Genomic DNA, 14,811 nt, shown 5'->3' with positions numbered 1-14,811 from the left:
ATGTATATATATTTGTAATGTGTACTTACATAATGATATGAACTTATGAAACATATTCAAAACTACACCCTCAAAAAGATGATAATGTAATAAAAGTTCTGATTCCTTTTCTCATACTCCAGTATCATTTCACATGTTCCCTGGCCTGTCTTCCATTTTGGGAACCACCACCCTAAACCATGCCACACAAAAAGAGAATATGCTATAGAAGAAATTACAGGCCTGGGAGTCTCAGCTTTCACCTGCCCACCCAAACTACTTTGAAAAGACACATAATTGGGCCATAATGTATTCAGTGTCAGCCACATTCTTGGAGTAACTAAGGCTTTTCACTGTTTCTATGCACCAGTGGTCTGACATTTGTTGTTGGCTCTTATTTCAAAGAGAGAATTAATTTTAAACTACCACTCAAAGGTTGCTCCTGGCCATATGTCCCATCCAGGAAAGGCAAAGAAATGGGCAAAGCAACACTTGAGTGCATCAGGATGGTTCTTTTTTCTCAAGAGAGGGAAAAAAAACCCCAAATGTTATCATCTTCACTGAAGTGAAGTGAGACTTGGTGAAACAAATACACGAGTTACTTACATCACACAGATTTTTTTTTTTTTTTATTGGTCTTCTCATGTTTGTGGCCATTCATCACTTGCTGGTTGTAGTAGTAACAGTGTTCCCTACATAATGCTTTTCAGCTTAAAAGCACTGGCTCAACTAGTACTTTTCAGCCTTACCATGTGTTTAATTCTCTCGGGTGTGATCTCTCTCCTCTCCCTGTCCCTTTCTCTCTGTTTCTGTCTCTCTCTCAAGCAGCAGAAGGATTGAGGTATTCTTATCCCCCTTTCCAGATAAAGAACCTGGCTCGAGGGGTTAGGTCCCACAGATAGTATGCGGCAAAGTCAGGGCCGGAACTAGGTTCTCCACTCTAGAGCCAATGCTCTGAGGGGAATTTTAACTAATTTGATTGGCTTTATGGAGTTAGAAGACAGGACACCGTAGGGTCTGAGAATCACCGCAGGTCTGAGCACCTCCACAGCCCAAGTACCAGTTCAACTTCATCCTGCACTGAGAGATGAGCAGGGCTTTACATCAGCGGTCCCTTGGGTTCTGTAGATGCCGTTCCTACATTTGTTCTTCAGCGAGTACAAAGCCCGAAGCAGTACGAGCCCCTGAAGTGGCGATCACAGGGCCAGCAAATTGATCAATGTGAATGAACTCACAGAGATTCAACAGTGGATCAATGGGATTGTCTGCTTAGGAGATATTTCCATGGGTTGAGTAGAGTCTATGACTGTTCACTTGCATCAACAACAGATATTTAAACAATGCTTTTGAATCCAGCCCTTCTTTTTATCCCTGCTCCACTTATTGCCCAGATGTCCTGCCTAGACTATTTTTTCAGAAGCCTCTCAATCATGTAGATTTCCCCACCTCTTTTCCATCTCTCGCACCGCCCACATCTGATGATGCCCCCTTTCGGCCTGAAGACCGCCTTGAGCATCCTGTCACTGCACGATCATGCTAAACAATTTTGACATGGCATCCAAGTTTCTTCATCTTGCCCCAAATTAACTTTCCACTTCTTTCTCCCACCACCCCCATTTTCCTTTATCCTATCTTGCAGCCTCTCCAGTCTAATCACTGTTCTCCAAAAATAGCCTGCACTTTCATGCCTCTCTGCTTTGCTCATGTTCTGTCCTCTGCCTGGAATGTCCTCCACCTCCTTAACCTGCCCCCTGCCGGTGGGATCTTCCTCATCCTTCCATAAGCAGGTCAAATGCTGTCTCTTCAGTGCAGGCCTCCACACCCAGCCTTTTCCAGGTGGGATGTGCCACTCTCCGTGCTGGGACCCACGCACACTTCACACTTCTCATAACAAGGAACCTCGGCTGGCTGTTCACGTGTCATTTTGACTCATTAGGTGGTGGACTCCTTCGGGGAGCAGAGAGCATCTTATTCATTTTTGTGTCCTTGCTGTTGGCACCCAGTAGGCACTTGAAAATTTTGGGTTGAATTTAGTCATATAACTGAGTGGTTTTGAGAGCCTCACAAAGGCTAAATTTCTATCAGATCTGGAACAAGCAGCGAAAGAGAAAGCACAAATTCAGCAAGAAGAAATTACTTATTTGAGCAATAGCCACTCCATCTAAAATGTAAAAATAAGGATTGGAGGCATTTTTAGAATAGTTGGAAGCTTTTTTTTTTTTTTAAATCAACTTTCCCAAAGTGTTCACGCTGTGCCTAAAGTGGAAATAGTGACGAGTTGGAATGGACAGATAAGGGTTTCTTTCCAGTCTCAGCTCTGCTATTAACTGCTGTGTGCCCTTTGACAAGTCAGTTCCCCTTTCCGATTTCTTTATTTACAAAATGTTCATGCTGAACAAAATGACTTTCAAAGCATCTTCTAATTCTAAAATTCGACGATTCTCATTTTCTAGCTAGGAAAACCAAGTCTTTACTTCCCTTGGAGTGTGATGATTCCTTAGTAATAAGAGGAGACATTCTATATTGTCACAAAACACCTTTGTTCTAATGTGGCCCCCTTACATAAAATTTGGAGGTTAGAAATAATTCAAAATATTTTATGATATTTTATAATATTTTTAAATTATTAAAAATAATTCAAAATAATAATTCAAAATAATTCAAAATATTAGAAATAATGCAAAATATTTTAATTCAAAATATTTCCTGACACAGGAGAAAAAAACAAAACTAAAAGCAAAAACAACTAATAAAAAAAACCTCCTTCCTGCCAAAGCATCAGGATTCTACCCCTTTAGAGTTGAAAGACTGGGCATCAGACGAAGAAAAAGACCTCAGAAAGATGAGTTGATCTAATCTTGGGTTTATAAAGATGGAGGAGAGAATGGTCCAGTCATACATGAAAATGGTTTGCAGACGAAGGAGAAGGTACTTGGATGTTGAATTTTAAACGCAAGCCTTTAGGGAAGGCAGTCTATAATATGTCACCGTTACAAAGAGAATTGGAAGTCCTAAGATGATGAGCACAGCTGTATCCCTGGCTCCTGCTAGATGCTGTGACAGGTTCCTTTTGTACAACAAGAAACCTGAGAGCCCAAATATTCTGAAATGCTGTTCTACCCATTTTTTAAAAAGAGGCTTTATTTTTTAAAAATCCATTTTAGGTTCTGAGCAAAACTGAGCGGATGGTACAGAGAGTTCCCGTATACCCCCTCCCCCCGCACATGCACAGCCTCCCCCACTATCAGTGTCCTGTCCCAGAGGGGTACATGTGTTACAATCAATGAACCTACACTGACACATCATTATCAGCCAAATTCCATAGTTTACCTTAGGGTTCACCGTTGGTGTCTTACATCCTCTGAGTTTTGACAGATGTATCATGACCCGTATCCACCGTCAAAGTATCATACAGAGTAGGTTCAAGGGCCTAAAAATTCTCTGCGCTCTGTCTGTTCATCCCCCCTTGTCTCTTAACCTCTGGAAACCACCGATTTTTTTTTTTATTGTCCTCACAGTTTTGCCTCTTGCGGAGTGTCATACAGTTAGAATTGTACGGTGTGTAGCCTTTCATGATTGCCTTCTTTCACTTAGTAAGATGCAGTTCAGTTTCCTCCATTTCTTTTCATAGCTTGATAGCTCATTTCTTTTTAGCATCTAACACTACTAATTGAATTATTCATTGTCTTATTGTTTTACGAGTTCTTTGTACAGTTTGGACAACAGTCCTTTATCAGATGCCTTTTGCAAATATTTTCTCCCCGTCTGTGGTTCCTCTTCCCATTCTCTCAGGGTCTTTCACAGAACTGTTATTCTCATTTTGAATAGACACACTCAAACAAAATTCCACTTTTACATTGTTTTAGCAGAAATTTCTTTATAACCTAGAGAAATAGGCTTTGTTTCACTTGCATTTCCTTAGGAATTAATAGAAATAGAAGTTAGAAAAACCATCTGTGATCAAATTTGAGTTATAACTTGCAACATGTGTTTCAAATATCCATCGAGGGGATGTCTTGGGGTTGGCAGACTTTAACCCGATTTCTTAACTCAGTTTTTGCCACATCTGGGGTCATAGACCAAAAGATTTCAGTGACCATTCCATAAACCCACAGGAGATAAAATTCATTTCTTACTGAGTATACGTAAATGTTATAGCAATGTCTGTCCCCTGGAAGTAGTGGGTGAGATGTCCCCTGGAGTAGTGGGTGAGTGAGCAGGAGTAGTGGGTGAGTAGTGGGTGAGGAACAATTTCCTGAGAAGATCTGCTGGAACCTAAGAAAGGTCTCCTATTTCCTGGAAGATGGGAGGACGTGGCCTCAGGAGCATTCGAAAGAATGTGGTCAGGGCAATAAGGATCTCTAGTCACAGAATGACACAGTGCTGAAGGGGGCCAAGTATATGGTATGACAACTGCAGATCTTTTTATAGATGTGGATCCTTTTATAGATGCTGAGATATGGTGTTGGTGGTTGTGTTGTAGTTATTGTTGACTTGTTTGGTGATATTTTAAGTCTATGAATTCCTTCTAGTGGGTTGTCCCCAAACACTAGAATTTGAAAGTGCTCCAAGAACTCTCAGAGGGTATAGAGGCAGTTCAGTTAGACCACAGAACCTGACGAGCATGAGAGCCTGTAATATTTTCAGTCTTCAAAGAAAGCTTGAATTATGTGTTCACTGTTGGATATGTGAAGGCAGAAATCATGGGACCAATTTCAATAAAAATGTTTTCTTTGTAGATCCTGTGCTAGCTGAAAATTAAATATAATGTTCTATTCTGGAGATTGGGAAGAAATATTGAACGTAAAGTTCATGTTTCATAAAAAAAAAAATCTTAAAAACATGCCATGTGAGGAACAGCTCAAGGAACCAGACACATTTTTGGGGAAGAGTTGGTGATGGTGGGACGATGAATATGGATAGAAACTCTTCAAATATCTGATGAACAGTCATATATATAAAGAAGGAATAAATTTGTCCTGAGAAAGGGAAAAACTAGGACCAATAAATATAGACATTGCAGATAGGCTGATATTGTTTCAATGTATTAGAAAATCTTTGAGTTATCTAATAACATAGTGCGTCCTTTTTCACTTTATGGCAATAATAGAAAATGAAAGAATCTCACAGCCCACTATGGATAAGAGCAGTCAGATGACTACTGATGCCCAAGGGTAAGATATTTAATATCTTTGAATCTCTAACCCATTCACAGCAGAGTGGATGGGAGGCTTTGTCATAATAGCATTAGTGGTCTCTGAAAAGAGTAAATTCCTCACCGCCGGAAATCTTCAAGTAGAGTTTGGAAATAACTCAGATGGGGTGTTATAATGGCAAATTAAAAAAAAAATCTCTAAAATCTATAAACTTTTTATTATACAGTTTTATGAATTCTGGAAAATGCATAGACTCACATAACCACTACCACAATGAAGACACAGAATTCTTTTGTACTTCCCCTTTGTAGTCAAGCCCACCTCCATCGCTAACCGCTGGCAATCACTCATCTGTTCTCTATCACTATAGTTTTGCCTATTTGAGTATATCATATAAATGGAATTACCATATGCAGCTTTTTTTTTTAAGAAAGTATCCAGCTTTTGAAATTAAGTTTCCTTCACTTTGCAGAGTGTGTTTGAGATTCATCCATGTTGTTGACTCATCCATGGTTTGTTCTTTTTTGTTGCCGAATAACATTCCGTTGTATAGATTTAGCATAACGTCCATCTATTCATGAGCTGAAGAATATTGGAGGGACTTCTGGTTTCTAGTACAGCATGTAAGGAGTTTGGAAATCATCACTTCATTCTAATGACAAGTAAAAAGCTGAACAAACTGACAATCAACATCTATTAGGGAATCAAGATCACAGGACAAACTGCTGCCCCCCCCCCCCCCAAATTGGAGAGACTGTCAAGTGGATACAGAGAATCACAATTTACTGGAATAGAAATGTCCGTGTAAACCAGTACTGGGTTTCCTTTACCCAGTATATCACATTCAGCTTTAAACAAAAAGTTAGAAGACACATCAATAGGCAAAAAAGAGAGTTTGGGGGCACCTGGGTGGCTCAGGTTGGTTGGGCAGCCAACTCTTGATTTCAGCTCAGGTCATGATCTCACAGTTGTGAGATCAAACCCTGCATAGGGTCTTTGCTGAGCATGAAGCCTGCTTGGGATTCTCTTTCTCCTTCTCTCTCTGCCCTTCCCTGCTGTGTTCTCTCTCTCTCTCTCTCTCTCTCTCTCTCTCTCAAAATAAATAAACTTTAAAAAAATTATTTAAAAAATGAGAGATTTTAAAGAGTCATATATGGCCAGGATATTGGAATAATCTGTCCAGGAATTTAAAATAATTATGGCAAATATGCTAAGAGCTTTAATGGAAAAAGTAAACAATATGCAAGAACAGATAGATAATGAAAGCAGAGAGATGGAAATTCTAAGAAAAAATGAAGAAGAAATCAAATATACTATAATAGAAATAAAGAATGCCTTTGGTGGGTTCATTAGTAGACTGGACACAACCGGGGGAAGAATCAATGAACATGAGGATATGTCAAGAGAAATTTCCAAAACTGAGAAGTTTTTTTCACTTAGCATAGTAGACTCTAGGTCCATCTACATTTCATTCTTTTTCAACACTGAGTAATATTCCACTGTGTGTGTATGTGTGTGTGTGTGCACATGAACGCGTATGTGTGTATGTATCACATCTTCTTTATCCATTCATCAGTCAGTGGACATTTAGGCTCTTTCCATAATTTGACTATTGTTGATAGTGCTGTGATAAACATCGGGGTGTGTGTGCCCGTTCAATACAGCATTTTTGTATCCTTTGGATAAATACCTAGTAGTGTAATTGCTGAATCATAGGGTAGTTCTAGTTTTAATTTTTTGAAGAGCCTACATACTGTTTTCCAGAGTAGTTGCACCAGTTTGCATTTCCACCAACAGTGCAAAAGTGTTCTCCTTTCTCCACATCTACCGCAACATCTGTTATTGCTTGAGTTAATTTTAGCCATTCTGACAAGTGTGAGGTGGTATCTCATTGTGGTTTTGAATTGTATTTCCCTGCTGATGAACGATGTTGAGCATCTTTTCATGTGTCTGCTAGCCGTCTGGATGTTTTCTTTGGAAAAGCATCTATTCATGTCTTCTGCCCATTTCTTCACTGGATTATTTGTTTTTTGGGTGTTGAGTTTGAGAAGTTCTTTATAGATTTTGGATATTAACCCCTTATCCGATATGTCATTTGCAAGTATCTTCTCCCATTTTGTCGGTTGCCTTTTAGTTATGTTGTTTCCTTCACTGTACAGAAGCTTTTTATCTTGATGAGGTCCCAATAGTTCATTTTTGCTCTTGTTTCCCTTGCCTCCAGAGACATGTCTAGTAAGAAGTTGCTATGGCTCAGGTCAAAGATATTGCTGCCTGTTTTCTCTAGGATTTTGATGGTTTCCAGTCTTACATGTAGGTCTTTCATCCATTTTGAGTTATATAAAGAAGAAACTGGTTCAGTTTCATTCTTCTGCATGATGCTGTCCAGTTTTCCCAACACTATTTGCTGAAGAGGCTGTCTTTTTTCTCCCGTTGGGTATTCTTTCCTGCTTTGTCAAGGATTAATTGGCCATACATTTGTGAGTTTGTTTCTGGGTTCTCTATTCTGTTCCATTGATCTAAGTGTCTGTTTTTGTGCCAGAACCATACTGCCTTGATGATTATGGCTTTGTAATATAGCTTGAAGTCCAGAATTGTGATGCCTTTAGCTTTGGTTTTCTTTTTCATAATAGTGGTATTTTAATATGGTTTAAATTTGCACTTCTTCAATGAACGATGATGTTGAGAATATTTTTGTGTGCCATGCATGCATGTATCTTCTATAGTAAACTGACTTTTCAAATCTTTTGCCCACTTAAAAGAAAATCAGATTGTTCTGGGGTGCCTGGCTAGCTCAGTCAGTATAGCATGCGACTCTTGATCTCAGGGTCATGAGTTCAAGCCCACATTGGGTGTAGATATTACTTTAAAAAATAAATAACAACAAAAATAAATTAAACAGAACTGGATTTTTTTTTAATTGTTCAGTTTTGAGAATTCTTTATATATGGAACATACAAGTACTTTGTCAGATATATAATTTGTGAATAGCTTTGCCCAGCCTGTGGCTGGTCTTTTCACTTAAAAAATATTTTTAGAGGCTTTTTATGAACATACATTTTTCATCTTGATGGAGTCCTACTTAATAAGTTTATCTTTCATGGATCATGCTTTTGGAGTTGTATCCAAGATTGCTACTCAAAGTAACAAGATTTTCTCCTATGTTTTCTTTTAAATGTTTGATAGGCTTACAGTTTATATTCAGGCATACTATCCTTGTTGAGTTTATTTTTGTATAATGTGTGAGGTATATGTTGAGGTTCACTTTTTTGTGGGTATGGATGTCTAACTGTATTAGCACTATTTGCTAAAATGACTGTTCTTTTTCCATTGACGTCCCTTTGCATTTTGTCAAAGAAAAACAATTGACCATATTTGCATGAGTCTATTTCTGGACTCTCTATTGATTCAGGGTCTTATTACATTCTCTGGAGAATGTTAATTTTTGTTTGTGTTATTAAGCCCAGCCAATGAATTTCTCTTTATTTCAAAAACTGTATTTTTAAGATCTGAAGTTTCCACCTTATTCTTTTTTTAAAAATTTTTTTTAATGTTTATTTATTTTTGAGAGAGACAGAGACAGAATACGAGTGGGTTAGGAGCAGAGAGAGGGGGAGACACAGAATGCAAAGCAGGCTCCAGGCTCCGAGCTGTCAGCACAGAGCCCGATGCAGGGCTTGAACTCACGAGCTGTGAGATGATGACCTGAGCTGAAGTCGGATGCTCAACCAACTGAGCCACCCAGGCGCCCCTCCACCTTATTATTTTTTATAGTTTTTAGTTTTTGGTGGAGAACATCTGTATTCCCATTCCTTTGAAGAGTATCTACCTTTACTTCACAAAGCATGTGTTATAATAGTCACTTTAAAATCTTTACAATTCTGGGGCGCTTGGGTGGCTCAGTTGGTTAAGTGTCCAAACCTTGATTTTGGCTCAGGTCATGATCTCATGGTTCGTGACATTGAGCCCTGCGTTGGGCTCTGTGCTGACGGCGTGGAGCCCGCTTGGCATTCTGCCTCTCCCTATCTCTCTCTGCCCCTCCCCCCACCTCAAAATAAATAAATAAACTTAAAAATTTTTTTAAATAAAATCTTTATAATTCCAACACTTGGGTCATCTTGGGTTTGGCATCTGTTGATTGCCTTCCTTTTGAAAATTGAGCAGATTTTCTCTTTCCTTTTGTTTTTTGTTTCTCCATAGAGAAGTAATTTAGAGTTGTATTCTGGAATTTTGAATATTATGTTGCGAGACTCTGGGCCCTCTTAAAATCCTCTGGAGAACATTAATTTGCACAGTAATTGTTCTAGCAGGCAGCGTACCTGGTTCAGCTCATCCCTCCAGTTGGGTCTTGCCTTCTGAGAGTGGTGCTTCCAATGTCAGCTCAGTTTTCAAAGCTTCTGCTGTGCTGTGGGTGCCCGCCTACCTAACATGCGCACCATTCAGGTGTTAATCTGTTACACGGGCGGTGATTTCTATTGTTGCTTAGTCCTTGAAGCCATCTCTATTCTTGTTGGGGTCTGTTCTGTGCATGCCTAAAGCAGCGGTGAATCTGAAACTGGTAGTAGTTCATATACAAACCTCAGGGGTTTCCTTCTCGAATTTTTTCATCCTTGGAATTTCCCTGAGACTCTCTGGCTCCCAGGGGGTCTTTCTTCCTAGCTCTCTGGCTGTAAAACCAGTGTCTCTCTGAGAATTTTAGCCCATGCACGGGGACACATTTCTGAGCACCTGGGGTGCCCCAGGGCAACCTGAAGAGAAAAAAAGAGCAAGAAGAAGGTGATAGGCATCCCATACTTATTGGATTCTTGAGACCCCTTTCCCCAATACCTGTGTCCTGAGGGATGGTTGTCTTAGGGTTTTCAGTGCCCATGCCAATGCCACTGCCACTATGGCAGTGCACCTTAGGGCTAGTTGAGGACTTGGAGAAAAAAAAAAAAAAGAATAAAAATAGAAAAATTAAAGGGATTCTCCCCATCTTCAGGTTCAGGGGCCCGTCTTCCTGATCCTCTGTCTAGAAAAGGGGTTCCTTTCACATGTTTTGCTGTCGTCCTGTGGCATAGTTTCAAGCATCAGCCCACCCTCTGACTAATGCCAAGAAATAAAAAAGGAAAGTAAGTTCACGGCCATACCGATTGTTCTTTAAGTTTTGCCCTCCTTTCTCAATCTAGTTGCTACTGTTTACTTTTCAGAGTCCTCAGCTAATTGCTTTTGTATTATTTCTAGAGGTTTTGTTTATAATCAATGGGAGAAATAGGTTGTAATGGACTTACTCTGTCTTAGTACCAGAAGTTCTGTAATGACAATTTAAATACTGGATGAAGATTCTTCCAGATCATCATTCTCAAACCTACCAACAAATTTGAATTAGCCAGGAAACTTAAAAAACAGACAAACAAACCCCAAACAGAAAACGATTCCAGGGCCTTACCCCAGACTCATCTCTGAGGATAGGAACCCAAGAATCTTTAGAAGATGCTTCTGGGTTTCCGATAGCCAACATGGCACTGGTTTAGGGGCCCAAAGTAGAGGTCCATGCTGGAAGTTTGGGAACCCTTGGATGAGAGGATCTCCAAGTTTCTCTCCCATCCTGAGACGCCCAAGCTCTATATTCAGAATATTCCATTCATAAAGCTACTTGTGGAGTGAGTTGCCAGTCTGTTCACTTCCCCCAAATTTTAAGCTGAAGCTTTAGATGACACAGGACGTCTCAAATAATGTCACAGGCACGGACAGAAAAAAATTTAGAACTAATAGGCAAAGTCAACATATTAAAACCAATGCAACAAATGGACTCCCCACCTGTAAGATTAGTTTCATGAAAATTACAACTTCTTGGAATAATAGCAACAATAAATTCTAAGTCTGCTTTATTTGGTTTTAGCCGCGAGGAATACTGGGTGTACTCATGCCTGAGGATTAGTGCTTTCATTAAGAGCCCCCTTTCCTCCCTAGGATTAATCCTTTCCCACATATTTGACAAAATTCTTTTGGTTGAGTGCAGTTTCTTATGTGCTAGGAATCACTGGTGACTTTGAATTTGCTTTTCATGAAAATTTATTTCTAAGGGACCTCAGAAATGATTTCCTTGAGCTCATGTCTATGAAAGAAGAAACCAGACCTAAAAAGTAAAGTGTCTTGTTCTGGGGGTCAAAGCTGGGACTAGCAGCCAGACTTTGGCTCCTGGGCCATGCATTTTCTGTCTGACTGAGTCAGGTGAGATCTTGGATGTAGAGTGTCCTGGCATCATAAGTGAGCTGAGTCAGATAGCTGCAGAAGGCAGTGGCTGAGTTCCATGCAATGCATCTGTAAAGGGCACTTTGACCTAAAAATGTTTTAGCTCGTAGATTTGTGGCTGCGAACATATTGGCAACCAAAATGATCCACAGCTTGTCAAGTGCCATCTTGCTGGCATATCCTATACTGTGGGCACTGGGAAGCAGACAGCCCCTGGCCACCTCTGGAGCATCCCCCTGTCCCTTTTGCTCCCCGAAGTGTCACTTGTCTAGTCAGGGTTTAATCAGGGATGCAGAACCACGGTGAGTTATGATATAAGGGATTTCTTATAAGAATTAGACCTTGAACGATTGTATGAGGGAAGTAAAGGTTTGAAAGGGTGAGCTGGAGAATCAGAGCAGTCACCAACCACTCGATCTGAGAAGCCAAGCATTCGTCTATTGGCCAACTCAGAAGCACAACCATAATAACAAGAAGGGGTTTTGTGAAATGTTGTTCTGGCTTGTATGACTCTGTACAGTATAAGTCATTACAGGTGGAAGCCTGAAAAACAGGGACACCTCAGGAGTAATGTTCTTGAAGCTCTATTCTCCCTTGCCAGTGAACAATCTAGAATCAGCCTGCCCGGGGTGCCTGGGTGACTCAGTCAGTTAGGCATCCGACTTTGGCTCAGGTCATGATCTCACACTGTGTGTGGGTTCGAGCCCCTGGCAGCTCGGAGCGTGGAGCCTGCTTCCGATTCTGTGCCTCCCTCTCTCTCTGCCCCTCCCCTGCTTGCTCTCTGTCTCTGTCTCTCTCTCTCTCAAATAATAAACGTTAAAAAAAAAAAAAAAAAAAGGAATCAGCTTACCTTACCACAGTCTGGAAATGGTTGACAGCTTTCGTATGGTGGCACTCGGGAATGTGGTGTTTTGAAATCAGTGCGGTGTTGTTGTTAGGCAGTTCTGCATGTCCACGCTGGCTTTACCCCGTCAGGTTGCGACTGGGACACGTTCTTCCTGCTTTCTGAAATTAGCTTCCTGACTTGTAAAATGGGGCCAGTGGTTACCACCTTACGATGTTGTTTTCAAGTAGGTATAATAGTAGATGCTCAATGAAAATGATTCTTCTGAACTCTCAAGTCGCACTCTTTGCCCTGGTTCATCTAAGACATGTTGTTTTTCTCAGAATGTCTTCGGGCAGGGGCGCCTGGGTGGCTCACTTGGTTAAGTGTGTGACTTCAGTTTAGGTCATGATCTCGCGGTCCGTGAGTTCGAGCCCTGCACTGGGCTCTGTGCTGACAGCTTGAGCCTGGAACTGTGTCTCCTTCTCTCTCTACCCCTCCATTGTTTGTGCTCTGTCTCTCTCTCTCTCTCAAACATGAATAAAAATTTAAAAAATTACAGTATCTTCATGCAGAAATGCCCTTATTGTCTAAATGTTGGATTTTAGTAATGAATATAGGTATATAATTTATATTCAGCATTCCTGCCATTCCATCATAGAGTCCCAGTATCAACAAGTTGGAATTCGTGTGGACAGTGAGAAAGGCCACCGACTGGCCAGGGAAACACCTGAGATGGAGGTCATGGCCTTCACCCCACAGGACAAAGAGCATTTCTTAAGCAGTTAGAAATCTATTGACTTGGAATGGTTTATTAAAGTCAGTGTGGTGACCTCAATTCCCCTGGAATCTTCTAGTTTTCCTGGGCTAGAAGAGAGATTACCATGAGGGTAGAGGGAAGAGACAGGTTGAACTTAGAGACAGACAACCATAAAAACAGCATGAAAAGCATAATACGCTGGAGCCATTTATTTTAGGAGGATACACATCTAACAACCTCTGAGTGTATTACTGTGTCATAGATGGACTACATTGTTGGTTGACTTTGAATTTAAAGAAACAGTAGTGCTCATGAGTTTCTGAAACATGAAGAAAAATTAGATTCCAAATACTCTATTTAAGAAACTGGGGAACTATATTATCATTTTAGAAAGATTTTAGTCAATAGTAACTAACAGTTTTCAGTCAGGATAATCTTCTGGAAGATTTACACACATAGGATCTTTTCTTTCTTTCTTTCTTTCTTTCTTTCTTTCTTTCTTTCTTTCTTTTAATGTTTATTTATTTTTGAGAGAGAGAGCGAGCAGGGGAGGGGCAGAGAGAGAGGGAGACACAGAATCTGTCTGAAGCAGGCTCCAGGCTCTGAGCTGTCAACACCAAGCCCAACACAGGGCTCAAACTCATGGACCCAGAGATCATGACCTGAGCCCAAGTCGGATGCCCAACCAGTCGGGTGTCCAACCGACTGAGCCACCCAGGCAACCCCACACAAGATCTTTTCTTATCCAGAGTAGGATAATAGACATTGTTTTGCATGATACAGTGCTAAGCAGATGGTAAAAACTGAGTAAGTACTTTTTAAATAGAATTCAGTTTTTACAGGGCAAATGAGACTCTGTGCCTAACTCCTGGAAAATGGAAGATTTTCCTGTAGCCTTTCAAAAATGCAGTTAATTACTTGACTGTCAGAAGACATTGATAATATATTCCCTACCTGTGTTGTCCTGCAAAATGTTGACCATTGTGACAAGCCCTCATTTAGTTACTTATCCAGCTGAGCAAATAATTGACCCGAATGTACTCAAATAAGACATTGAGATATAAAATCACTTCTTTAAAAGTTGATTTAAAAATTGATAGTTTTTTTAAAACCTAAAGTAATGACACTTTTCCTTCCAGCTTATCTCTTATTTTAGGCTCTCAAGATTTGAAAACCAGCCAGTGATACATGCCTTAAAGAATCCGCAGTCAACCCACACGCTTCTATATAATTAATAGGATTGCTCAGACAGCTTATCTGCTTAAGTTCTGAAAATCTCTTTATCCTTTATCTGCAGGAACACTAATCACTTGAAAAGAAGAGGGCTGAGGGAAGTTGTTTCAAAGCCAAGTTTAAAAGAATTTTCTTGTATCAAATTTTATCAGTTTTCTGGGTTCCTTGCATCTCATTCCCTTTCAGGTATTTTAAATTTGCGGGAACGTGGGTGAGGTGCTTGCATTGCTGGTGAGATAAGCATTTCTTAAGGCCTTATCTATTCGCTCCTTGGCTGGATTCCACCAGGCCCAGGAAACAGAGAAGTATCTGGTCTGGGAATTGGGAAGCCTTGGCTCTGGGTTTCGCTCTGTGATTTGGTAAGAGACCTTTAGTTATCAGGTGTGGAAAGGATTGGCAACTTTAAGCAAAGGAAACTTACTGGAAGGGCACAAAAGGCCGGCAGAATCAGTGGACGGCTGAGAATCAGGCTGGAACAGGAGTAGGTGCCATGGCCTTTCCAGAAGTTGGGAGACAGGAGCCCCAGCAACAACCTTGTAACTGGACCAGAGTGGTGAGGGGCCACTGCTAGGGACAAACGGGTCAAATCGCAGGGAGGTTGGCCTAGATTTACAATCCATGGGGTCCGC

The sequence above is a fragment of the Panthera pardus genome, unplaced genomic scaffold (assembly GCF_024362965.1).
Source record: "Panthera pardus isolate Hobbes unplaced genomic scaffold, ASM2436296v1 HiC_scaffold_12, whole genome shotgun sequence".
Taxonomy (NCBI): Eukaryota; Metazoa; Chordata; class Mammalia; order Carnivora; family Felidae; genus Panthera; species Panthera pardus.
This window is presented reverse-complemented; position numbering follows the sequence as displayed.